This window comes from Orcinus orca, chromosome 1 (genome assembly GCF_937001465.1).
Source record: "Orcinus orca chromosome 1, mOrcOrc1.1, whole genome shotgun sequence".
Classification (NCBI taxonomy): domain Eukaryota; kingdom Metazoa; phylum Chordata; class Mammalia; order Artiodactyla; family Delphinidae; genus Orcinus; species Orcinus orca.
This window is the reverse complement of record NC_064559.1, coordinates 6,188,711-6,216,620: the sequence shown is the minus strand read 5'-3', so window position 1 is coordinate 6,216,620 and position 27,910 is coordinate 6,188,711. Positions and strand designations below refer to the sequence as shown.

The following is a 27,910-nucleotide window of genomic DNA, read 5'->3' as shown; positions in this document are numbered from 1 at the left end:
CTTTTTCTGGTCTAAATTCCACCCATTCCTCAGGGCTTTCTTCAGGTCCTTTACAATCTCTTCCTAGCACTATGAGTTCTAAATGGTCCGTTGCCTGCCCCTGAATTCACAGAGCCCTGGATTAATTCTATTACGCATTTTGGTTCTCATTGGTTCATTGGTTTCTGAACTCATTTATTCATCATTTAAGAAAATGTTTAATGAGTGGCAATTTTGTGCCAGGCCTTGAATAAGATTCTAGAGATTCTTCAAAGAATAAGACATGAGTTTCATACAGTGTCTTTCCTCTCAGTTAAAATTATGTAAGCTCCTGGATCTCGGAACCACGTTTTTTTTTTGTTTTGTTTTGTTTTTTGTGCGGTACGCAGGCCTCTCACTGTTGTGGCCTCTCCCGTTGCGGAGCACAGGCTCCGGACGCGCAGGCCCAGCAGCCATGGCCCACGGGCCCATCAGCTCCGCGGCATGTGGGGTCCTCCCGGCCTGGGGCACGAACCCATGTCCCTGCATCAGCAGGCGGACTTTCAACCACTGCACCACCAGGGAAGCCCAAAACCATGCTGTTTCGATGGCCTCTATCTTTACTCTCCTTGTCCTGCTACCTCACTGTCTTGCAAAGTGTTCCCCATCAAAGGAAGTGCTCAATGCATACTTCAGAATGAATGAATAAATGAAAGAATCCATCCATCCATCCATCAGTCCACTCAGTAATCTGGTTAACAGTTTTCAAGCTTTTTTTTTCTTGTATCATAAAGAGCCAGATACCTTAATATAGGTATACCCTATTTCTGAGAAAAATATGTTGATCTAAAACTATTCAAATGATTCAAAATGGAAAGGTATGAATATTCAGTTTCCAAAAGAATTCTTGGTTTTACAAAATGGTCTACCACAAAGTTTCTTTAAATTGTGAGCTCCTGTCCCTAGAACATTCAAAAGGTAATCAGCTATTTAGTAATGCAACAACTAAGTGAGAGAAGAGAGAAGTACAGGCAGTAACTGGTATTACCTGCTTAGGCTGCTGTGGGTAGAGACCTCCTTGTTCTTAAAAGCAGTCCTCTGAAGACAGCAGTTATTTCAGCTGTCTCCTGGTGTTGTAAAGGCTCACTGCAGAGTTGTGGGACTTTATCCTTTTACATCGCTCAAAGGGCATTGTGATGCACTATGGGTTAGAAAGTTTTGCTTGGTAATGCCTTTCAGGTCTCAGACTTATAAAAAGTAGAGATCTTTGGTCTCTATGACAGCCCAGCTGCACATGAAAGAAAGGATAAAAATTGGTGTGGAAAGGAAAACCATGTGGGCAAGTAACCTGGACTAGTTAATCACTAGAATTTTCTTTTCTATAAAGATTATTCCAAAGACAACGTAAGGTCAAAGACCTGAGAGGTGCTGTATTGCAAGCACTACCCTTTGCAAGCTAAAATTGAGAAAGTAGGGGCTGGCAAGAGGGACAAATGAGTCTAGCTCTGCTTGGTCCAAGACTAGATTAGGCTCTATCCTGTTAGTACTGAAGGTATCAAAGGAGGCATTTAATTGGCCATCTGTATGTCCTCTTTGGAAAAATGTCTATTCAGGTCGTCTGCCCATTTTCTAATCAGACTGCTAGTTTATTTTGCTATGGAGTTGTATGAATTCTTTATATAATTTGGGTATTAACCCCTTATCAAACATATCATTTGCAAATAATTTCTCCCATTCAGTAGGTTGCCTTTACATTTTGTTGATGGTTTCTTTCACTGTGCAAAAACTTTTTAGTTTAATTTAGTCTCATTTGTGTATTTTTACTTTTGTTGCCCTTGCCTGAGGATCCAGAAAAATATTGCTAATACTTATGTCAAAGAGCATGCTACTATGTTTTCTTCTAGGAGTTTTATGATTTCTGGTCTTACATTTAATATTTAATCCACTTCGAGTTTTTATTTATTTATTTTTGGCTGATTGGGTCTTTGTTGCTGCACACGGGCTTTCTTTAGTTGTGTTGAGCAGGGGCTACTCTTTGTTGTGGTGCGTGGGCTTCTCATTGTGGTGTCTTCTCTTGTTGTGAAGCAAGGCTCTAGGCACGTGGGCTTCAATAGTTGTGGCTCGCGGGCTCTAGAGCGCAGGCTCAGTAGTGTGGTGCAAGGGCTTAGTTGCTCTGTGCATGTGGGATCTTCCCTGACCAGGGCTTGAACCCATGTCCCCTGCCTTGGCAGGCAGATTCTTACCCACTGCACCAACAGGGAAGCCCTGAGTTTACTTTGGAATATGGTGTGAGAAAGTGGTCTAGTTTTATTCTTTTGTAGGTAGCTCTCCAATTTTCCAAAAACCATTTATTGAAGAGACTATCTCTTCCCCATTGTGTATTCTTGCCTTCTCTGTTGTAGATTAAGACTAAACCTGCAATATCTCCGAGGTATGCCTGTAGTCATTCTGAGAGCTATGAGGTGATATTTCATTACGGTTTTGGTTTGCATTTCCCTGGTGATTAGTGATGTTGATGGGTTTATTTCTGAGCTCTCTATTCTGTTCCATTGATCTATCTGTCTGTTTTTTGTCCAGTGCCATGTGGTTTTGATTATCATAGCTTTGTAGTATAGTACGAAATCATGGAGTGTAATACCTCCAGCTTTGTTCTTCTTTCTCAAAATTGCTTTGGCTATTCATGGTCTTTTGTAGTTACCCACAAATTTTAGGATTGCTTGTTTTAGGTCTGTGAAAAATGCCATTGGTGTTTTGATAAGGATTGGATTGAATCTATAGATTGCTTTGGGTAGTATGGACATTTTAACAATATTCATTCTTCCAATCCAATATCTTTCTATTTCTTTATATTATTTTCAAATTCCTTCATCAATGTTTTATCGTTTTCAGAGTATAGGTCTCCTGCACCCTTGGTTGTTTATTCCCAGATATTTTATTCTTTTTAATGCAATTTTAAATGGGATTGTTTTCTTTCTTTCTCTTTCTTTCTTTCTTTCTTTCTTTTTTTTTTAATATTTATTTATTTATTTAGGCTGCACTGGGTCTTAGTTGTGGCATGCAGGATCTTCAGTTGTGGCATTCGAACTCTTAGTTGAGGTATGCATGCGGGATCTAGTTCCCTGACCAGGGATCAAACCTGGGCCCCCTGCATTGGGAGTGCGGAGTCTTACCCATGGACCACCAGGGAAGTCCATCTTGCTTTCTCTTTCTGACAGTTCATTATTAGTGTATAGAAAAGCAACAGATTTCTTTATATTGATTTTGTATCCTGCAACTTTACTGAATGCATTTATTAGTTCTAATAGAGTTTTTGGTGGAGACTTTACAGTTTTCCATATATAGTATCATGCCACCTGCAAATAGTGACAGTTTTACTTCTTTTCCCCAATTAGGATGACTTTCATTCTTTTTGTAGTCTGCTTGTTATAGCTAGGACTACTAACACTATGTTGAATAAAAGTGGTGAGAGTGGGCATTCTTGTCTTATTCTTGATCTTAAAGGAAAAGCTTTCAGCTTTCACAATTGAGTATGATGTTAGCTGTGGATTTGTCATATATAGCCTTTATTATGTTGAGGTGTGTTCCCTCTATACCATTTTGTTGAGAGCTTTTATTATAAATGGATGTTGAATTTTGTCAAATCACCTATAGAGTTGATCCTATGATTTGTACACACTTTGTTGAGAGTTTTATTATAAATGGTGTTGAAGTTTTGTCAGATGCTTTTTGGGCATCTATCGAGATGAGAACATGACTTTTCTCTTTCATTTTATTAATATGGTGTATCACATTAATTGATTTGTGACTACTGAACCATTCTTACATACCTGGAGTAAAACCCACTTGATCATGGTATATGATCCTTTTACTATATTGTTGAACTTGGTTTGCAAATATTTTGTCAGGGGTTTTTGCATCTATGTTCATCAGGGATATTGGCTGTATTTATTTATTTATTTTGGATTGTCTCTGTCTGATTTTGGTATCATGGTATGCTGGCCTTGTAAAATGAGTTTGGAACTGTTCCTTCCTTTTCAATATTTTTTGGAATAATTTGAGAAGGATAGATATTAACTCTTCTTTACATGATTGGTAGAATTTATCTGTGAAGTCATCTGAACCCAGGCTTTTGTTTTTTGAAAGTTTTTGATTACTGATTTAATTTTTTTTAATTATTAAAAAAAACTTTTAATTTTGAAATCATTATTTAATTTTATTACTAGTAATTTGTCTGTTCAGATTTTCTGTTTCTTCCTGATACAGAGATTGTATATTTCTAAGAATTTATCTGTTCCTTCTAAGTTGTCTAATTTTGTTTGTATGTAATCATTTGTAGTAGACTTTTATGATTCTTTGTATTTCTGTGGTGTTGGCTGTATCTTCCCTTACATTTGGTTTTATTTATTTGGGCCTGCTCTCTTTTTTTTCTCTGTGAGTCTGACTAAAGTTTTATTAATTCTGTTTACCTTTTTCAAAGAAGCAGCTCTTAGTTTCATTGATCTTTTCTGTTTTTCTTTAAGTCTTTATTTAATTCCACTCTGATCTTTATTATTTCCTTCCTTCTACTAATTTTGGCCTTTGTTTCTTCTTCTTTCTAGTTTCACTTCGTGTAAAGTTAGATTATATTAGGGATTTTTCTTGTGTCTTATAGGCATTTATCACTATGAACTTTCCTCTTACTACAGCTTTTGCTGCATCCCATAGATTTTGGAAAATTGTGTCTCCATTTTTATTTGTCTCAAGGTATTTTAAACTTTCTTCTTCTGTTTCTTCATTGACCCATTGGTTGTTTAGTATTATGTTTAGTTTCCACATGCTTGTGTTTTTTCCAGTTTTCTTCTTGTAATTGATTTCTAGTTTCATACAATTGTGGTCAGAAAAGATGCTTGATATGATTTCAGTCTTCTTAAATTTATTGAGACTTGTCTTATTGCTTAATACATAGTCTATCCTGGAGAATGTTCCATGTGCACTTGGAAAGAATGTGTATTCTGTAGTTTTTTGATGGAATGTTCTGTATAGATCTATTAAGTTTGTCTGGTCTAGTGTGTCATTTAAGGCTAATATTTCCTTTTTGATTTTCTGTCTGGATGATCTGTTCATGGGTGTAAGAGGGGTGCTAAAGTCCTCTACAATTATTATACTATTGTCAATTTCTCCCTTTATGTCTGTTAATATTTGCTGTATGTATTTAGGTACTCCTATTTGGGTGCATAAATATCTATGAATGTTACATCTTTTTCTTGGATTGACCCCTTTATTATTATGTAATGCCCTTTGTCTTTTGTTACAGTCTTTGTTTTAAAGTATAGTTTGTCTGATATGAGTACTGCTACCCCAGCTTTCTTTTCATTTCCATTTGTGTGGAATATCTTTTTCCATCCCTTCACTTTCAGTCTGAGTGTGTTTGAGGCCTAAAATGAACCTCTTGTAGGCAGCATATAGATGGGTCTTATCTTTTTATCCTCTCAGCCACCCTATGTCCTTTAATTGGAGCATTTAGTCCATTTACATTTAAAGTGATTATTGATAGATATTTACTTATTGCCATTGTGTTGATCGTTTTCTGCTTGTTTTTGTAGTTCTCTGTTTCTTTCTTTTCTTTGTGTCTACCTTTGTGGATTGATGATTTTCTTTTCTTTCTTTCTTTTTTTTTTTTTGGTTTCCCAGTGCATATAAAAGTTTTGACATCATTTTAAACATACAGACAGATTGCCATCAAGAGTTAGATAGCTTTATAAACCAAAATAATTTTAGAAAACTGGGATCATAATATATATGCCATATATCTAAAATATAAAAGTATAACCTAAGTAAATTTAAAAACATTTAATTAAAGAGTCAAATCAAAAATTATGATGACTAATTTCCACAGTATAAGAGGTCACATGGATTAGTCATCATAAATTCCACTAAACAATAGGGACTAGAGGAACCAAGATGGTGGAGTAGAAGGATGTGTTCTCACTCCCTCTTGTGAGAACACCAGAATCACAACTAGCTGCTGGACAGTCATCGACAGGAAGACACTGGAACTCACCAGAGAAGATACCCCACAACCAAAGCCAAAGGAGAAGCCACAATGAGATGGTAGGAGGGGCGCAATCACAGTAAAATCAAATCCCATAATGGCTGGGTGGGTGACTCACAGACTGGAGAACACTTATACCACAGAAGTCCACCCACTGGAGTGAAGGTTCTGAGCCCCACATCAAGCTTCCCAACCTGGGGGTCTGGCAATGGGAGGAGGAATTCCTAGAGAATCAGACTTTGAAGCCTAGTGGGAATTGATTGCAGGACTTCAACAGGACTGGGGGAAACAGAGACTCCATTTTTGGAGGACACACACAAAGTAGTGTGCACATCAGGACCGAGGGGAAGGAGCAGTGACCCCAGGGGAGACTGAACCAGACCTACCTGCTAGTGGTGGAGGCTCTCCTGCAGAGGCAGGGGGTGGCTGTGGCTCACCATGGGGACAAGAACACTGGTAGCAGAAGTTCTGGGAAATAATCCTTGGCATGAGCCCTCCCAGAGTTTGTCATTAGCCCCACCAAAGAGCCCAGGTAGGCTCCAGTGTTGGGTTGCCTCAGGCCAAACACCCAACAGGGAGGGAACCAAGTCCCACCCATCAACAGTCAAGTGGATTAAAGTTTTACTGAGCTCTGCCCACCAGAGCAACATGCAGCTCTACCCACCACAAGTCCCTCCCATCAGGAAGCTTGCACAAGCCTATTAGATAGCCTCATCCACCAGAGCGCAGAGAGCAGAAGCAAGAAGAACTACAATCCTGCAGCATGTGGAACAAAAACCACATTCAAAGAAAGATAGACAAGATGGAAAGGCAGAGGGCTACATACCAGATGAAGGAACAAGATAAAACCCCAGAAAAACAACTAAATGAAGTGGAGATAGGCAACCTTCCAGGAAAAGAATTCAGAATAATGAGAGTGAAGATGATCCAGGACCTCGGAAAAAAATGGAGGCAAAGATCGAGAAGATGCAAGAAATGTTTAACAAAGACCTAGAAGAATTAAAGAACAAACAAACAGAGATGAACAACACAATAACTGAAATGAACACTACACTAGAAGGAATCAATAGCAGAATAACTGAGGCAGAAGAACGGATAAGTTACCTGGAAGACAGAATGGTGGAATTCACTGCTGCGGAACAGAATAAAGAAGAAAGAATGAAAAGAAATGAAGACAGCTTAAGAGACATCTGGGACATTAAACGCAACAACATTCGCATTATAGGGGTCCCAGAAGGAGAAGAGAGAGAGAAAGGACCTGAGAAAATATTTGAAGAGATTATAGTCGAAAACTTCCCTAACATGGGAAAGGAAATAGCCACCCAAGTCCAGGAAGCGCAGCGAGTCCCATACAGGATAAACCCAAGGAGAAACATGCTGAGACACATAGTAATCAAACTGACAAAAATTAAAGACAAAGAAAAATTATTGAAAACAGCAAGGGAAAAACGACAAATAACATACAAGGGAACCCCATAAGGTTAACAGCTGATTTCTCAGCAGAAACTCTACAAGCCAGAAGGCAGTGGCAAGATATACTTAAAGTGATGAAAGGGAAGAAACTACAACCAAGATTACTCTACCCAGCAAGGATCTCATTCAGATTCAAGGGAGAAATCAAAAGCTTTATAGACAAGCAAAAGCTAAGAGAATTCAGCGCCACCAAACCAGCTCTACAACAAATGCTAAAGGAACTTCTCTAAGTGGGAAACACAAGAGAAGAAAAGGATCTACAAAAATGAACCCAAAATAATTAAGAAAATGGTCATAGGAACATACATATTGATAATTACCTTAAACATGAATGGATTAAATGCTCCAACCAAAAGACACAGGCTTGCTGAATGGATACAAAATCAAGACCCATATATATTCTGTCTACAAGAGACCCACTTCAGACCTAGGGACACATACATACTGAAAGTGAGGATGGAAAAAAATATTCCATGCAAATGGAAATCAAAAGAAAGCTGGAGTAGCTATACTCATATCAGATAAAATAGACTTTAAAATAAAGAATGTTATAAGAAACAAGGAAGGACACTACATAATAATCAAGGGATCAATCCAAGAAGAAGATATAACAATTATAAATATATATGCACCCAACATAGGAGCACCTCAATACATAGGCAACTGCTAACAGCTATAAAACAGGAAATCGACAGTAACACAATAATAGTGCGGGACTTTAACAACTCACTTACACCAATGGACAGATCATCCAAAATGAAAATAAATAAGGAAACAGAGGCTTTAAATGACATAATAGACCAGATAGATTTAATTGATATTTATAGGACATTCCATCCAAAAGCAGCATATTACAGTTTCTTCTCAAGTTCACATGGAATATTCTCCAGGATAGATCACATCTTGGGTCACAAATCAAGCCTCAGTAAATTTACGAAAATGGAAATCATATCAAGCACCTTTTCTGACCACAACACTATGAGAATAGAAATCAATTACAGGGAAAAAAAACATAAAAAACACAAACACATGGAGGCTAAACAATACGTTACTAAATAACCAAGAGATCACTGAAGAAATCAAAGAGGAAATCAAAAAATACCTAGAGACGGACAATGAAAACACGATGATCCAAAACTTATGGGATGCAGCAAAAGCAGTTCTAAGAGGGAAGTTTATAGCTATACAAGCCTACCTCAAGAAACAAGAACAATCTCAAGTAAACAATCTAACCTTACACCTACAGGAACTAGAGAAAGAAGAACAAACAAAACCCAAAGTTAGCAGAAGGAAAGAAATCATAAAGATCAGAGCAGAAATAAATGAAATAGAAACAAAGAAAACAATAGCAAAAATCAATAAAACTAAAAGCTGGTTCTTTGAGAAGATAAACAAAATTGATAAACCATTAGACAGACTCATCAAGAAAAAGCGGGAGAGGACTCAGAACAATAAAATTAGAAATGAAAAATAAGAAGTTACAACAGACATTGCAGAAATACAAAGCATCCTAAGAGACTACTACAAGCAACTCTATGCTAATAAAATGGACACCCTGGAAGAAATGGACAAATTCTTAGAAAGGTATAACCTTCCAAGACTGAACCACGAAGAAACAGAAAATATGAACAGACCAATCACAAGTAATGAAATTGAAACTGTGATTAAAAATCTTCCAACAAACAAAAGTCCAGGACCAGATGGCTTCACAGGTGAATTCCATCAAACATTTAGAGAAGAGCTAACACCCATCCTTTTCAAACTCTTCCAAAAAATTGCAGTGGAAGGAATACTCCCAAACTCATTCTATGAGGCCACCATCACCCTGATACCAAAACCAGACAAAGATACTACAAAAAAGAAAATTACAGACCAATATCACTGATGAATATAGATGCAAAAATCCTGAACAAAATACTAGCAAACAGAATCCAACAACACATCAAAAGGATCATACACCATGATCAAGTGGGATTTATCCCAGGGATGCAAGGATTCTTTAATATATGAAAATCAATCAATGTCACACACCATATTAACAAACTGAAGAATAAAAACCATATGATCATCTCAATGGATGCAGAAAAAGCTTTTGAAAAAATTCAACACCGATTTATGATAAAACCTCTCCAGAAAGTGGGCATAGAGGAAAACTACCTCAACATAATGAAGGCCATATATGACAAACCCACAGCAAACATCGTTCTCAATGGTGAAAAACTGAAAGCATTTCCTCTAAGATCAGGAACAAGACAAGGAGGTCCACTCTTGCCACTATGATTTAACATAGTTTTGGAAGTCACAGCCATGGCAATCAGAGAAGAAAAAGAAACAAAAGGAATACAAATTGCAAAAGAAGAAGTAAAACTGTCACTGTTTGCAGATGACATGATACTATACATGGAGAATCCTAAAGATGCCACCAGAAAACTACTAGAGCTAATCAATGAATTTGGTAAAGTTGCAGGATACAAAATTAATGTACAGAAATCTCTTGCATTCCTGTCCACTAATGATGAGAAATGTGAAAGAGAAATTATGGAAACACTCCCATTTACCACTGCAGCAAAAATAATAAAATACCTAGGAATAAACCTACCTAAGGAAACAAAAGACCTCTATGCAGAAAACTATAAGACACTGATGAAAGAAATTAAAGATGATACCAACAGATGGAGAGATATACCATGTTCTTGGATTGGAAGAATCAATATAGTGAAAATGACTATACTACCCATAGCAATCTACAGATTCAATGCAATCCCTATCAAATTACCAATGGCATTTTTTACAGAACCAGAAAAATCATCTCAAATTTTGTATGGAGACACAAAAGACCCCGAATAGCCAAAGCAGTCTTGAGGGGAAAAAACGGAGCTGGAGGAATCAGACTCCCTGATTTCAGACTACACTATAAAGCTATAGTAGTCAAGATGATATGGTACTGGCATAAAAACAGAAACATAGATCAATGGAACAAGACAGAAAGCCCAGAGATAAACCCATGCACCTATGGTCAAGTAATGTATGACAAAGGAGGCAAAGATTTACAATGGAGAAAAGACAGTCTCTTCAATAAGCGGTTCTGGGAAAACTGGACAGCTACATGTAAAAGAATGAAATTAGAACACTCCTTAACACCATACACAAAAATAAACTCAAAATGGATTTGAGAGCTAAATGTTAAGACCGGACACTATAAAACTCTTAGAGGAAAGCATAGGAAGAACACTCTTTGACATAAATCACAGCAAGATCTTTTTTGACCCACCTCCTAGGGTAATGGAAATAAAAACAAAAATAAACAAATGGGACCTAATGAAACTTTAAAGCTTTTGCACAGCAAACGAAACCATAAACAAGACGGAAAGACAACTCTCAGAGTGGTAGAAAATATTTGCAAATGAATCAACGGACAAAGGATTAATCTCCAAAATATATAAACAGCTTATGCAGCTCAATATTAATGAAACAAACAACCCAATCCAAAAATGGGCAGAAGAACTAAATAGACATTTCTCCAAAGAAGACATACAGATGGCCAAGAAGCACTTGAAAAGCAGCCCAACATCACTAATTATTAGAGAAATGCAAATCAAAACTACAATGAAGTATCACCTCACACCAGTTAGAATGGGCATCATCAGAAAATCTACAAACAACAAATGCTGGAGAGGGTGTGGAGAAAAGGGAACCCTCTTGCACTGTTGGTGGGAATGTAAACTGATACAACCACTATGGCGAACAGTATGGAGGTTCCTTAAAAAACTAAAAATAGGGCTTCCCTGGTGGCGCAGCGGTTGAGAGTCTGCCTGCCGATGCGGGGGGCGCGGGTTCGTGTCTCGGTCTGAGAGGATCCCACGTGCCGTGGAGTGGCTGGGCCCGTGGGCCATGGCCGCTGGGCCTGCGCATCCGGGCCCTGTGCTCTGCGATGGGAGAGGCCGCAGCAGTGAGAGGCCTGCGTACTGCAAAACAAAAAACAAAAAACTAAAAACTAAAAATAGAGTTACCATATGATCCAGCAATCCCACTACTGGGCATATACCCAGAGAAAACCATAATTCAAAAAGACACATGCACCCCAATGTTCATTGCAGCACTATTTACAATAGCTAGGTCATGGAAGCAACCTAAATGCCCATCGACAGATGAATGGATAAAGAAGTTGTGGTACATATATACAATGGAATATTACTCAGCCATAAATAGGAATGAAATTGAGTCATTTGTTGAGACGTGGATGGATCTAGAGACTGTTATACAGAGTGCAGTAAGTCAGAAAGAGAAAAACAAATATATATTAATGCATGTATGTGGAACCTAGAAAAATGGTACAGATGAACCAGTGTGCAGGGCAGAAGTTGAGACACAGATGTAGAGAACAAACGAATGGACACCAAGGGGGAAAACCGTGGTGGGATGGGGATGGTGGTGTGATGAATTGGGTGATTGGGATTGACATGTATACACTGATGTGTATAAAATTGATGACTAATAAAGCCCTGCAGTATAAAAAAACAAACAAGCAAAAAAACAACAATAATAAACTTTCTTTGGGTTATTTGTATGGAAATATGTTAATATAAATGTTTCAGACATTACATGAAATTTCTAAAAATCTTATATGTTCTGGTATAATGTTATAATTCATAATTCTAGTTGTTACTTTAAAATGCATATCTCAGAAATAACTAAAATTTCCTTGTCAATTGCATTATTATGAACTTTCATCAAATCTTTAACCATGGTTATTTTTAAGTCTTTTGTCATTTACAGACAGTTCTGGGTGTACTCTGATACTTTCGCAAAAATATTCCTATAAAAGCGTTTCATCTTCAAGGAATTCATGGAAAAGACTCTGACAAGTACAGGTTTCTGGTAACTGACTATACTGCTGAACTAACTGAATAAGCATTTTCTGAACTCTAATGGAAAACTGATGAATTCATAAAAGTGCTAACAAAAGCTCAAGATGAAAAAAAATTAATTACATGGGACTGAGTGAACTGATGAAGATGATTATAATTTTTGTGACTTTCTGTTTGAATAAAAAAAAATCCCACAAGGACTCAGAGGCAAAAAATATACAAATCAATTTTCACTGCAAAGTAAAGGAGCTGTTACAGTGGAGGATTCCTGGACTGATTGTCAATATCATGACATAGTATGAGTGTGTTTCGTGTTTGGTAATTGCAATCATTGTTGCTTTTGTTGTGGTCATCCATTTACAATGCTTGGTGTCAGTTGATTTATCTCTTGTAAAAATAAAATACAGTGTGTGTATGTGAGTTGCGAAAAAAAAAATCTATACTCCAAATATGCTTTCTAAATATATTTTCAAAGTTTAGTAATAAAGGACTCTGTCAGGGTAAAAAAAACCCCAAACAAAGAAAAAAAACAATAGGGACTGCTTTTGCATAAAGATGCTCACTGATATAAATTTCTTCAAGTTTGTGCCAAGCTTGTTGACCTCTATACATAGTTTTTCATTCTCTTCAGCTTTAAAATGACCTCCAAATTCTCACACCTGCCCCCACTGGGTTTCTTGTAAATAACAAGCTAATGCTTCCTTTTAGAAGATTGTTCTTGAGATTGTCCTATAAAATCTGGTCATAAAGCTATCAGACTATCATTCCTATCAGCCTATCATAGTCTATCAGCTATGACAACATGTCGTATTGTCATTTGACTCTCTTCAATGGCAAAATATTGCTAGGTCACCAATCACCTTCTCTTATAATACCCACATCTTATCTTCAGTCATCTTCTCTCCACTTAATCTCACACTCCTTCCCTGCTGACATCAGAGTTCTGAGACCTTCCTTCCTCATCTGCACAGAACATCTAAATATTACTTTTAAATAATACTTGTTCTTATAATTCAGATAACATAGAAAAACATAATTAGGAATATTAATTAGAAATCCTTCAATCCAGGGACACTACTATTAATTGTTGACCTCGTTAAATATATTAGTTATTATTGAGGGTAGGGTGCCATGGTATATTTAGATTCCCATAAGGGTCGGCACAAAAGAAGCCTTGACTTCTAGTGACCCACACTTTATTCTAGGACAGAGCAACTGTGCTGAGTATTCCTCACCTACTTTCCTGTTACATCCCCTTTCCTTGCCACCCTGACTATGGAGCCAGCCCTACTGGGTAGGTTCTCCTGCCATTCCTCTGGTCCCCTTGCTGGTTTTCTATACCACTCTGTTCTAAAGGTGCCTTTCAAGTGGATGAGCCTTTAGCCACAAAGAGGGTGAGGATCCCTGGAGTGGAGAATGTGGTGTCCTACCCAAGTTCTCCCCTTCAGGAGATGGAGGATGGGAGGCATTTTCACATCTGCATAGACTGTATGTTGCCTCTTGATAACTTTCAACTGAATCTCCCTCCAACAGTTGCCCTTGACCAAGAAGACTGTCTTCCAGACTTTAAGCTCCCATCAGTAGGCAGGCTACCTCCAATGGCTTGTCAACGTGAGGACACCTGGGCTCAGTTTGGAAAACTCTGAAGGGCCTGCCCAGCTCTAATGGTCCCTGTGGAGCCAACTAGCTGAGGTTGAATTGCTGTGTCTGAGTTCAGTTTCTCCCTCTGCCCGATCCGACTCACTTTGTTCCATTACAGAGCTAGTTCCTGAGACTCTTTCCCAATAAACCACTCCCATACAATTCTCTGTTGCAGAGTCTGTTTCCCAGTGAACCTGATTTAAAAGAGCTGGTTCTGGAAGTTGTCTGAGGAAACAGACGCTGAAATGAATTTTGGAATTCCCACATCCACTGGTGGACTATTGGTGAGGACATCGCCACTGGTGGCAGGTGGAGAGGGGAGAGCCCCTGGCATTCTGTAGCAGAGCAATTGTCAAGACTTCCACTTACAAGATATGAGAGGAAAGGAATCCAGTGGCAGGTGCAGTTTCTCAGGCGCTGGAGAAGTTGGAGGAAGAAGTAATTATGAGAGTAATGAAATTGGATGGCTCTGGATGAGTACCACTGTGTGTGTGTGGTTTTTTTTAAAGATATAAAAAAAATTATTTATTTTTGGCTGCGTTGGGTCTTCGTTGCTGCGCGCGGGCGTTCTCTAGTTGAGAGGGGGCTACTCTTCGTGGCGGTGCGTGGACTTCTCATTGCAGTGGCTTCTCTTGTTGCAGAGCACGGGCTCTAGGGGCATGGGCTTCAGTAGTTGTGGCACGCGGGCTCTAGAGTGCAGGCTCAGTAGTTGTGGCGCACGGGCTTAGTTGCTTCATGGCATGTGGGATCATCATGGACCGGGGCTCAAACCCGTGTCCCCTGCATTGGCAGGTGGATTCTTAAGCACTGCGCCACGAGGGAAGCCCTACCACTGTGTTTTTCAGTAAGAGAGTGAACATCTGAGGGTGATGAAGCATTAATTTAGGCAAAATGTGAAATCAGAGGACTCCCCTCTGTAGCATATAGAAAGACCCTCATTTGCTGTGGTAGGAGGGCAGAAACCGATGAGAATCAGTTGCAGGACTTAAGTGTAATAGAAGTGAAGCCCCAGAGAATAGTTCCAACAAGTTTCCTATGCCAATGTCAGGGCCACTGTTGGAAAGGAGGGGCAACCTAAGATTTGGGATGAGGAAAAAGAGTCAATGCATTTGGGAACCTTGAAAACTCAGACTCATCTGAATTTCTGGGCCTGCAGAAGTGGGCCACTCCTCTCTTTTAAGGGTTTCTGTTCCTCTCTTGCTTGAAGACAATGCAGAGGCCAGCTTCCCTCTTCAGAATCTACCCATTTTTCCTCTTCTGGCCACCAGAAAATACTTAGACCAGGTAACAAGGTAGCCTGCAGGGAAAGTGCTAGACCTGCTTAGAGAGGAACAAAACTGTGAGTCAAAAGAATATAAACTGAATTCTAATCATAAGGAAAGTTTAGATAAGCTTAAATATTTCCACAAAATAACTGGCCTGAACTCTTTAAAAATGATAAAATGAAGGAAGATAAAGAAAAGCTAAGAAGCCCTTCTAGATTAAGAGCCTAAAGAGATAAGACAAGGAAAAGTAATACGTGATCTTGGACTGGATCCTGGTCCAGACTGTAAAAGGGCTCCGCAGCCGACCCAGCCTGCACCTGCTGGAGCCCCAACTGAAAGCATTCGGTCCCACCCCAAGAATTTCCCTCGACTAAAAAGAGTTGCCTTTGCCCAGACTACACATTCTTCCCGGGGCAGCCCACCTCCAGGGGCTGGTTGACATGGGTGTACAGAAGCCCGGGCTCCTAAGCCCAGTTTGGGATGTCTCTGAAGTTCCGTCCTAGCTTTGGAGCTCTCCATGGCATTGGCCGAGGCCTCTGACGCAAGTGACACACAGTTCAGCTTATCCCTTGGTCAGACCCTGTTTCCTTCACTCCCTTGTATGTGTTGCTACAGGAGCACACTCTAAAAACTTCCCCCAAGCAAATCTCTCTCACAGAGTGTGTTTCCCAGGAAACTCTACGTGAGAGGCCAACCCCAAGCTAGAAGGTCTCTCCCTTTAAAAACCACAATCCCTGCATTCTCCTTCGGCTTCCAGTCCAGTACTGGGGAGGGGAAGAGGAAGTGGTGACTAAAAAGTATTCCATTAAAAGAAGGCTTAAAAGAAGAAAAGAAAGAAAAAAAGAAGAAGTTTCTTCCCTGATCAAAAAAACTATTCTCAACCTCCTGGTGCCAAAAAATCTAAAATTTTAAGAACTATCTAACACGATACTCCTCATTAACAGTTTAAAAATTTCTCTTTATCAGACAAATACTACATGAATGTTCAAGGAGAACCTACCAGGTGCTCATTACTGCACTGGCCGCTGGGAGTGAGGAAAACCTAGGAGGGTTGGAGTCAAACACAGGCCAGAACTGCAGCTCTGCCGGTCAACTCTGCACCTTGGCTAGAAAGTAGGGCAACAACACCTACCACGTAAGGGTCATTCACATCAGGATTATAGGAGATAATGCCTGTGGCAGCAGTTTGTTAGTTTGCAAAGGTCAGTTATAACTATATAGGACAGTATAGACCTCAAAAACTACTTAGACCTGGATGTTTCATTCTGACTCATGAATCTGTCCTTTAGGACAATTGCATATTGGACACTTTTTCAGATATTTTATTTAGAAAAATTTCAAACTCATTGAAAAGTTGAAAGAATAATACAATGAGCATCTATGTACCTTTCACCTAGTTAGAGCAGTTGTTAATAATTTATGAAGTTATATAAATTTTTTTCTGAGTCATTTGAAAGTAGACATCATGACACTTTAAACATTTCCGCATGTGTTTCCTAAGAATAAGGATATTTTCTATTGTTAAAAAAATGAACAGAAATCTCAATTAGAGTCTAGGCACTAGGAAGGGGAAGCCCTCAGGCTGTGCTAGGATAGTAGAGCCCAGCAAAGGAAAGAGAAAAACTCCTCTTCTTTCCTGGCAAGGACTCAGCCAATGAAAGCCATGGACACTTTGTTTACTGTATAAACGCTTTTTCCCCTCTTTAAAAGCGTTCTCCTTCCCTTGTTATGGGGGGGACTCATGTGGTCCACCATGGTTGCAGACCCGGAAATGCAATTCCCGTTGATCTTGAATAAACCATCTTTGCTCGAGAAATAACTGGTGTCTATTTATTTCAGGTCAACACTATTAACCCCAGTATGTTGTCTCACCTAAGAAAAGTGACACTAAAAATTCTATAGTATCATCTCATATACAGTCCAAGTTGACTCAGAAATGTTTTTGAAAGCTGATTTTTTTTTTAATGATTCAAAATCCAATCAAAGTTAACACATTACATTTGGTTGTTATGTCTCTGGTCTCTGCTAATCTATAACAGATTCCCTCAGAATTTTGTTGGCTTTTTATGATAATGACTTGTTTTAAGGGTCCACATTAGCTGTCTCATAAAATGTCTCACCATCTATTTTTTCTCTTTTTTCTCATAATTGGATTTTAAACATTTTTGGCAAGAATACCACATATGGGATATTGTGGCGTATTGTATACTTTTAAAGACCTGACCGAGATGTATGTCAATCATAGCTCAATAAAGTGATTAAAAAAAAAAGACCTGAGCAAGAAGTTAGATAAAGTTCTTTCGGTTTTAGGTTACAAAAGTGATTACTATTAACTTGATTAAAAAATTAATTTCTTAGAGTAGATTATAAAATTGAAGGAAGGATGAGAATCACCAAGCTTCAGGAAGGCAGGCAACAGGACAGGTCTTGGGACCTGAGAAGCAGGGGTTCCTGTTCCCCTGGGCACTGAAATTGATATGACAATGACAGAGCCCATCTGTCAGGGGTTAGGATCACATAGCATGTCCCCAGCCACTGGGGAAATAGGATCAGGCAACCACTCCAACTGCTTTCTATTTACCTGATGATGACAATTTACTGTTATATGAGGCTTAAGTAAAAATGATTTTTTTTTTTGACTTGTGGGATCTTAGCTCCCTGACCAGGGATTGAACCCGGGCCCCCAGCAGTGAAAGCCCAGAATCCTAACCAGCGGACCACCAGGGAATTCCATAAAAATGCTTTTACTTGCTTTATTTGTTTGATTGTCCCAACAGACCAAGAGAAACGAAAGTCTGTGAAGAATCCCAAAGCAATAGAATGTCTCCTGAGTCATAAAATCATTTTATGCATCTTGCAGATTGAATGAACGTGTCATCTCAAAAATGTAAATGTTGAAGCCCTATTCCCCAATGTGATGGTATTTGGGGTTGGGGCCTTTGGGAGGTAATTAAGGGTTAGATTAGATCTTGAAGGTGAGGCCCCCGTGATGAGTATAATGTCCTCCTAAGAAGATGAAGAGAGAGAGAGAGGGAGAGAGGTGCATGGAGGAAAAGCCATGTAAGGACACAGTGAGAAGGCAAATCAGGAAGAGTGCTCTCAACAAGAAACAAATCAGCTAGCACCTTGATCTTGGACTTTCCAGCTTCCAGAGCTGGGAGAAATAAATTTCTGTTGTTTAAGCTGCCCTGTCTGTGGTACTTTATTATGGTAGTCTGAGCTGACTAAGACAATACATCTTGTTAGTTTGCCTTCCAGCTATAACCCTCTGCTCCCTGATTAATTTAGTCACTGAAGGGCCAATCACCCAGGCCGTAAATCTGGGAATCACCTAAGAATTCTGCTCTCTCAGCTCTCACCTCTAGTATCTCACTAAATGGTTTCAGTTCTTCCTCTCATTATGCTGTCCTCACCTCCCCCTCGACTTCGGTGTGAAGGATGGTGACTCGAGCCTAGGGGCTGCCCCCCCCCACCTCCCATCCCCCTTCCTTCTTGGCTAACACAACCCCAGTTCTCTTAGGGTGGCAATGGGCCCAGGCCCAGTGGATGATTCATGACTGACCACAGCCAATGGTGACTTTTCTGTCCTTCCTCACAGTTTGGAGAGGGCTTGTGACATGGTCAGGCCAGTGGGATATAAGAAAGGCTGCTGGGTGTTGCTGAGCAATATTTTCCTCACCGATCAAGAAGACACCTTTTCCCACCCAGCCCTTCCTTTCTTCCTGACGGAGAACACATGTCTGGATCCCAGCAGCCACTTTGTGGTCGACGAAGGCCGTGCTGTCACATGTGCTGCCGCTGGATCTAGAACACTTCTTCTGCTTTGTCTGTCTGGCTGACTGCAATTCATTCTTCATCTAGGGAGCCTCCCGCACCCACCTGACCTTGTACATACCTGGTCACTATGTACTGTCTACTTGTGTCTCAGCCCACATATGCCTGATGTCGGCATGTATCTTCTCTCTTTTTTTTTCATTAGAGTCAATTTTTTTTCTTAATGGATTAATCTTGCTTAATAATGTCTTATTTATTTATTTATTGGCTGAGTTCGGTCTTTGTTGCTGCACGTGGGCTTTCTCTAGTTGCAGCGAGCGGGGGCTACTCTTTGTTGTGGTGCGTGGGCTTCTCACTGCGGTGGCTTCTCTTGTTGCGGAGCACGGGCTCTAGCGCTCAGGCTCAGTAGTTGTGGTGCACAGGCTTAGTCGCTTCGCGGCATGTGGGATCTTCCCGGACCAGGGCTCAAACCTGTGTCCCCTGCATTGGCAGGTGGATTCTTAACCACTGTGCCACCAGGGAAGCCCATGAATCTTCTCTTTGTGAGAAGCAGCATTTAGTTAAGAGCAAGAAATCTGGCCTTTCAAAGCCTTGGGTTCAAATTCTCACTGTGCTACTTTACCGGTTCCATTGGTTATTTCTTAATCTCTAGGCCTTCAAGTTTCCTTTTGTTTGAAAAGTGGCAATAATAATATCGTATATATCATAGGATTTTTGTGGAGAATAAAGAATACATATAAAATGTGTAGCATGTACCTGGTACATGGTAACATCTCATCAGGCATTAATTACTGTTGATATTTCTGCTCTGGTACCTACACAAAATCACTTACTAGATGAATGAGCTCTGATTCCTAATTCAGTTCTGAACACCTGACTCCAAGTTCAGTGCTCTTTTTTTTTTTTTTTTTTTGCGGTACACGGGCCTCTCACTGTTGCGGCCTCTCCCGTTGGGGAGCACAGGCTCCGGACGCGCAGGCTCAGCGGCCATGGCTCACGGGCCCAGCCGCTCCGCGGCATGTGGGATCTTCCCGGACCAGGGCATGAACCCGTTTCCCCTGCATCGGCAGGCGGACTCTCAACCACTGCGCCACCAGGGAAGCCCCTCAATGCTCTTTTTAATGGACTGCAGTTTGGGGGAGTTAAAGAAGCAAATGCTTTGCTGATATCTTGGGCTCAAGTGTGCTGCTGTTGCTGGCTGTGTAGTGACACATGCATATCACTCAGACCCAGATGTGACTTAGTCATCTGGCCGCTTAGAATCTAAATGAGGTTGCATCCAGCCCACAATACCATTACATGAGGAAGTCCAAAGCCTGCTCAAGATGTCAGCAAATTTGGGGCTAGAGAGGTAGCAGGGGATGGTTATGTTCTTATGTCATTTTCACTTTCAATTCCAGCTTCTTCAAATTATGAGTATTATAGAGTCTGCTATTTGTCCCCCAATATCCATTCTGTCCTTCCTCAGTAATGAAATCCTCCATTTTTAGCACAGGTCAGGATTGACTCAACCAAGAACCATATAATTTCTCAGTCTCCCTTTCATTTGTTCAAGAAAATATATATCAAGATTCAGAAACTATAGCTGGAGCACAAAGTGGAAAACTTGTTCTCTCTGGCAAGAAACCGGATCCAGCACAGTTCTAGGCTCTGGGGATGAGGTTTGGGGGAGGAGAAACATAGTAGAGTTTTTTAAGCCGAAAGAGCAAGTATTGCTTCTGTCTCATATTAGAAAAATCAGTGTCCGAGGCTGCTGATTGGCTGGCAACATTTAGGTTTGTTCATTAGGTAAGTGTTGAGCAGGCTGAGAGCTGTGGTGTATATGAGGGGATGAGGGGTACCTCCCTTGGGATCACGGCCTCCAGTGGCCTCTGACTGAGTGAGAATTATAGTGCCCAGTGAGGTCTGCACCAGTGTCAGAAGGCTGGGTGGCCAGGTGAATGTTTGTGCACCTTCGTGTGGTCATGTGTCTAATTCTGGCCAAGTAAGTGCAAGTGGAAGTGTTTTGTGCTGTCTCTGGAAAATATCTTTTTTTTTTTTTTTTTTTTTTTTGGCCGTACGCGGGCTTCTCAATGGTGTGGCCTCTCCCGTTGCGGAGCACAGGCTCCGGACGCGCAGGCTCAGCGGCCATGGCTCACGGGCCCAGCCGCTCCGCGGCATGTGGGATCCTCCCGGACTGGGGCACAAACCCGTGTCCCCTGCATCGGCAGGCGGACTCTCCACCACTGTGCCGCCAGGGAAGCCCTGGAAAATATCTTTAAAGAAAGAGCCATGGCCTTCTCCTTGCTATTGGATAAAAATGGAGATAAGATGCAGGGATTTGAGCAGCCCTGGGACCCCGTGATGGAAGCCAGGCATCTAGGATGGTGGAACAGTAAGTTCGAAGAAGCTCACTCCCTCCTGATTGTGGAGCCACCAAAACAACCCTTGACTTTGGACTTTGTTTAGGTGAAAGCCCACTGAGCTTCTGTCTTTTTAAAGCCCATCCCTGCACAGCCAAACCCAAATACGTGCTGAGTAGGATAAGATCCATCTTCCTTAAAGGCAATCTTGTTTTTCAATAGGATTTTCCCACCCACTCACTCCTCTTCATTCATTCATTCTTTGAAAAGTGTTATGTATTATATACTAATACTTCTTTCACTTTATACTTAGGAAAGAACAGAAATTTGAGTATAAAAACAGTGGCACTGGGAAAAAGCCAGATATTATGGTGACTAACATCCTTCTTTAGTTCCCAAGTCTAACGTGGCCTGTAGCAAGCAAGGATTGACTAATAACTTGGTTGTCGCAACGCAATCAGAGTTTACAGTCATGCTTTTAGAGCTAATAATAACCATGGTAGGATATGAGTATTTGTACTGTTTTATTGTGGAGACTTGTTTTGTTTCTCCTCCTTTCTTTGCAGCTCCACTGAGCATGACAGACGAGGACAGATATGTTTCCTTGCCTCCTACGAGGCTTTGAACACTGAGTCCAGTGTTTCTGATGCTAATTACTTGGACTTTGGCTCTTTGCTACGATGTCATTGGAAAGTGACAAGACCCTAGAGAGAAATGCCTCAGGTGGGAACCTGGAACGTAGGCCACAGTCAAAATTAAATTTATGGAAAAGAAAGAAATGCAAAAAAATTTGTTTACGTAAGTTTTGGAATAAGAGTCATACTTGCTCTGTAACTTCCATTTGTTGAGCACTTACCACAAGCCTGACATGTTATAAAGTAGTTTCTAAGATTATTTTTCTTAATTCTCACAATGATACGAGGTGGGTAATGCAAAATTCATTTTACAATGGAAGCAAATGAGGCCTGAAAACATTTAGTAACTCACCCATGGTTACACAAGCAGTAAAGGTAAAGGTAGTCTCTGAACCCGGGTCTGCATGACCCCAAAGTCTTGCTTTGAACTATCATTTTTCCCTGCCTCCTTCGAGCATCCTTTGAGTACAGTGGGTATACTGGGTCAGAAGACCTGGGTTGGCACTCAGCAGTGCTCTGACTTTGGGTGTATTTAAACACTCTGGGCTTCTGTTTCCTCATCCAACAGCATCGTGTCCTCCTGTGCCCATCAGTGACAGCACATCATTGGTCCACAACCCAGTCCTCCTGCTTCTGAGGTTTCCCATCTTGTAGTCTCATGCGATGACTGACTAATGTGGAGAAAACTCCTGGGAGGATTTTATTGGGCAACGGAATAGGTGGTGTTGGGAGGTTCCAGCAGGAAGAGAAGGAACTGCAGGTAAATCACGATTCCTCTCCCACCTCGGCTCCCTTGGACCATAGCCGTTGTCCTGGAATTGGGTGACTCAGTACTTGTAGTGGGAGACAGGGCTGAAGTTGCCAGAGGAAACCAAACAAGTCTTATTTACCGAACTGTCAAAATCCTATCATTGCAATTAAGGAGGTAGGCAATTAACTGTGTCTTAATTACGGCAGCTGCCACTTATCTGAATGCTGTAATTTGCACAGAGAATGGGAGGAGACTTTAAATTAATGTGTGTCTTTAAACAACGAAAAACACTGATGGAGCCTAAAGAAAATTGTCAGCAGCGGTTGCAGAGGCCCCTCCTGAAAAGAGGCATTGTTATAAAATATGCTTACAGAACACCACAATTTTCCTCTGCCTTTGTTGCCTAATGGCTGCATTCTTAATAAATGCCCGAATGACATTATTATATCCCATTTTGTATACAATTCAGTGATTTTAATAGCAATATCATCTGCGAAACCCTCTGCAAGTGTCTTTTTTTTTTCTTTTTTATAGACTCAGCTTTAAAACAAAGATTTTAAAACAATGAGTCCAGACTCATGGATAGAGAAACAAGCCTTTAAATTTAGAATTTTAAAGGGCAGTCAGATTCACATCTGTACAACCACACCCCGAGGTGAGTTTTTTTTTTTTTTTTTTTGCGGTATGCGGGCCTCTCACTGTTGTGGCCTCTCCCGTTGCGGAGCACAGTCTCCGGACGCGCAGGCTCAGCGGCCATGACTCACAGGCCCAGCCGCTCCGCGGCATGTGGGATCTTCCCGGACCGGGGCACGAACCCGTGTCCCCTGCATCGGCAGGCGGACTCTCAACCACTGCGCCACCAGGGAAGGCCCCGAGGTGAGTTTTATCGTCACACATTACATACAAGGAAACTGAGGCTCAGAGCAGCTAAGAAACTTGCTAAGGGTCACAGAGCAAGCTATGAAGTGGCCAAGCCCAGATGCGACTCCAGAGTTTGCTCTTTTCCCAAAAGCTGGTTGACAGCACGAGGTCAAGGTACCACAGGGAGGGACCCCAAACAGGGGAGAGGACAGAGCTGTGGCAAATCTAAGGTGAGCAGCGCTTGGAAGTTGCTGGGTGTCAGGGAGGGCCCTGGCAGGTGGGGCTAGACTCAGCTGCATTTAGAGCTGCGCTTCACTCCCTGGGAGGCCCCAGGGTGGAGTGGTAAGGACAGAAAGCTTGCAAGCCAAACTGACCGTGCTTCAACCTCTGCTCCTCCATTTCCGAGCCAGGTGACCTTGGGAAATGTCTTTACTGTCTCTGAGTTTCAGTGGCTTCAATGCTCTTCATCTGCATTTGGGGACTAGATCAGCTTTGCACAACAGCTGTGAGGATAGAAAGGGATAATGCATGTCAAAGGGATAACGCGGGCACACAGAAGCCACCTGGCAAATGCTAGCTCACCTTCCTCTTCCCAGAAGGGGACCCAGCTCAGATCCGGGAGGCATGGGTGGTGGTTGTGGGGGGATGTTCTGGGCAGATGCCAGAAAAATAAAAAAATTCAGGAGCTTATGATAAGAAGTAGACCATGTGTTGGAGGAGGGAGACTCAGTCTAGGAACAAAGCCATGATGTCCAGTTAGCATCTCTAGGACCAGAGCAACGTGGACAGCAAGTACCGCAGACATCATGTTGAGTCCGGGAGTTGGGTTCGAAGCCCTCCTGCTTCAGGTCGGAGTGAGTCCTTGGACCTTCACGTGACACTGCATGGCTTAGTTGGGGGGAAGGGGAGATGCTGAGTGTGGGGCTGGGCAGGTGCCCACATCAGAAAGCCAGCTGCGAGGCCCTGGGTCTGGGCTTCCCCTTGGCAAGCCCTCTCGTCTCAGTCCTTGCATCAGAGAGATTATGACTGCGGTGGAGGAGAGAACTGAGTGAGGCGCTGGGCCCTGTGGCTGTGAGCCACCCACCTTAGCTGGCTCGGCTGGGACAATTGCTTCTCTTGTCTGATTGAACTCTGACCTCTCTTCCAGAAAGACAGAATTTTCAATACAATATAATAATTTAGAGATGAAATTACATAACAGTAGAGTTGATGCCGTAAGTACCTTCACAAGAGAGTTGAGAGTTACAGACAGGAGCCTCCCTGACCTTGCCGATAATGGGCCCTAATCCTCCATGGCCTTACCTGGCTTTCTTCCTCACTTGTCCCATCAAGGTCAGCATCCAGGAAAGGAACTAATGTTTATCATCTGGATCCTAATGTGATCTGAGGTTTGGCTTGCCTCTCCCAGAAGAATGAGCATTTTAGCCTCTCCATTTGTATCCCACATAATTACAGAGGATCGCTCATCTAACCACCAGCAGACATGCTTAGCCAGGAGACGGTGATGCTGTGTCTGAGAGAGTTGCTAGTAGTTTCCTAGAGGGGAGGGCAGAAGACGAAAGAGCACAAGGTGGTGGTGGCACTGGGGGTGCAAGACAGAGGAAGGGCCAGGGGTTCATCCCAGTGAGCCCCGCTGTCTTAATAACTGATTTTCTTATTCTCTAGTTGCAGGAGTTTGCCACACAGGGAAGGCAGACTCTGCACCTTGTAAATCTTGTATATCCAGATTTAACGCAGAAGCAACAAATGTTTACAGGCTCCAGTCAACTGAAATTAATATTAGGCAGACTTTAGGGTCCCTGCCCATCATGCTGTCATTCGGTCCTATGAAGCCACCCAAAAATCTCCCTTGCCCTTATAGAATCACAAAGAGTAGAGCTGGATGAACCTTGGAGACCATTTGGTCTCCAAGGAAACTGCCCAAGACCAAAGTAAGGTTTGTTCATTCATTCAGAACTTCTTACTGGAGCACCTAGTGTGTGCTGGGCATAGTGCTAGTTACCAAGTATACTGTGGTTACAAAACAGGCTGCAGGCAGATCTAAGCAAATCCTCATCTCTTGACCTCGTCTTTTACTTTTTCATAACCCATGGGAAGGCTGGTGAGCTCCCTGAGCCCCCTAAGTGTTCTCTCTAAGGTGTTTTGTAGAAGTAATTTAATGAGATTCTCAAGACAGGAAAACCACGTTTGCCTGTTGTGAGTGAAGAACTTGGAAAGAGACCAGGAGAGGAAGTAGAAGGTTTGAGAAGAGTTAAAGAATCTCCAAAACAGTGGTCAGAAGACTTAGGAGCCTGGAAGCAAGGAGCCAATCAGATGGGCAGAAGCGAGTGGGAGTGGTCAGAAGCCCGTGGAGGATGCCTCCCCCGGCAGGGCCAGCTGCTGCCCAGCTCTGCAGTGTTGCTGCTGTTGTGGGAAAGTGGGCCCAGTGTACCCACTCTTCCAGTTTTTCCAGAGAAAACAGATTTCTAATGGGAACTTTACTGACTTCCAGTACTCTGAGCAAACAGAACAAAACATGGAGTTACATTTATCCTATCAGCCACCCATGCTTGTTCTTGCCCCTGTGAATCTCAGATTAAAAAAACTACTTAGACGCATCAAAGTACAGCAGATTACCTCTCCTCTTCTTTAATCCCATTCTGTATTTCCTGCAGTGTTTTATTCTTTGCTTTAAGAAAGGTCCTCAAGTTAATTATTCACAGTGATGTAATCGAAAATTTTAATTCAGTGGTAGAACTCCATTAGCAGAATCCATTCCAGGGGGTACACTGGGGGGCCTTCAACAGCTGAAGATGTGGGACCTCAAATGCCAAGGAAAGCTGGGGTACATGTTCATGTGAGGAGTATGGTCCTGTCCTGCTCTTTTCTCCTCGGGCTCCCACATTGCCTCTTGGCAACGAGAAAGTATCCAAGGAAACCCTACCCGTTTCATAGACAAGGAAACTTCCGCTGCTTCAGAGCTTTCCCTTCACCTCTGGAGACTGGCACTCCCAGCCGACCACGGGGGGCTCCCAGGGCTGGGGTGTGCCTTGCTGCTGGTGCCCCGGGAGAGGTGATCCTGGGGAACAGGTGTGGCCCTCATCAGACAAGCAGAAGAATGCGGCTTGTCTAGGGCATCAAGGATTTTAAATATTTCCAGAGTTCATCCATTCTTCATTTGTGAGGCTAAGAGTATTGTTTTTTAAATGCTTTTTAGCTGCAGATATGGAATTTAGGTAGTCTACTGTGAAAATCACTTGCTCATGGTCACTCCTTACAAGAAGCAGTGGGTGCTTAGAGATGGCTGCTTCTGTTAACCGACCTGCTGCTGTCATTTCAACATCGTTTTTGAGTCCTTCATTGTCTGCTGAATAAAGACCAGACTCCTTCATCTGACATTCCCAGTCCTCCATCAGCCAGCCACAGTCTCATCTAAGGCCAGCTCTTCACAGACACCATGCTCCAATCACCCCAGACTATTTGCAGTTCCCCGAACACATTATAAAGCTTGTTTCAGTGCTTTTATTGCTCTAAACTGATATGCCCTTTCCTTCATTTTCCAGTTATTAAATTTCACTTATTTGCTTCCTTAAACAATTATTGAGTATTGGGATTACAAATAGGAATGAAATGTGGACCTTGTACTGCAGAAGTTAGACTCTAAGTAACTAACAGACATAGAAAAAAATAAGCTCTCTCCACCTGGCTAACTCATCGTACTCCTCGGGGCTCCTATATTCCTGTCCACTGGAAAGCTTTTAATGACCAGTAAAGGTTGGGTCATAATGATCATAGTAATTGCCTAATTTGCCCCCACTAGGCTCTAGGCTTTTTGAGAGAGGAGATTTTTTAATTCATAATGGCTCTTTCAGTGCTTAGGAGAGTGGTTGTTTGATATATGTTTATTGGACAGAGGAATGAATGGTTAGGCTAGAAGGAGCACATGGTGCTGGGAGAACAAGCAGAGGGCACATTCAACCCAGGCATTAAAGCCAGAGAACACTGCCCAGAGAATGCGTAAGCTGAGTTCAGGGTGTGACCAAAAGTAAGAATAATCAGTTAAGGACTTCGGGTTTCTGGACCCACATGTAATGTGCTTGGAAACCACCACTCACTCCACTGTGACTAGTGAAAACCTGAACAAACTGAGAAAGCGACAACTCTTCTTAGATTCATAAGAGACGTGAAGTCACAGGGCAGCCTGCTGCCTCCAAAACTGGAGAGGCAGAAGGTGAATATGGAGAATCACAGCTCACTGGAGCAGAAACACATGAGCACACACTTCACGAGAACCAGTGCCGGAGCAGTAAAACCTGAACTGTAACTGATGAA

The 27,910-nt window shown here is 41.6% G+C and overlaps 1 long non-coding RNA gene across 1 annotated transcript in view; it reads right to left on the bottom strand.

Moving 5' to 3' along the window:
- Positions 1–7,159: 7,159 nt before the first annotated feature.
- LOC125965237 (uncharacterized) overlaps positions 7,160–27,910 on the bottom strand; it is a 148,934-nt gene continuing 128,183 nt past the window's right edge. The window contains exon 2 of the long non-coding RNA XR_007478889.1: positions 7,160–8,187. This is a non-coding gene — a long non-coding RNA (uncharacterized LOC125965237). The remainder of the gene's footprint in view (positions 8,188–27,910) is intronic.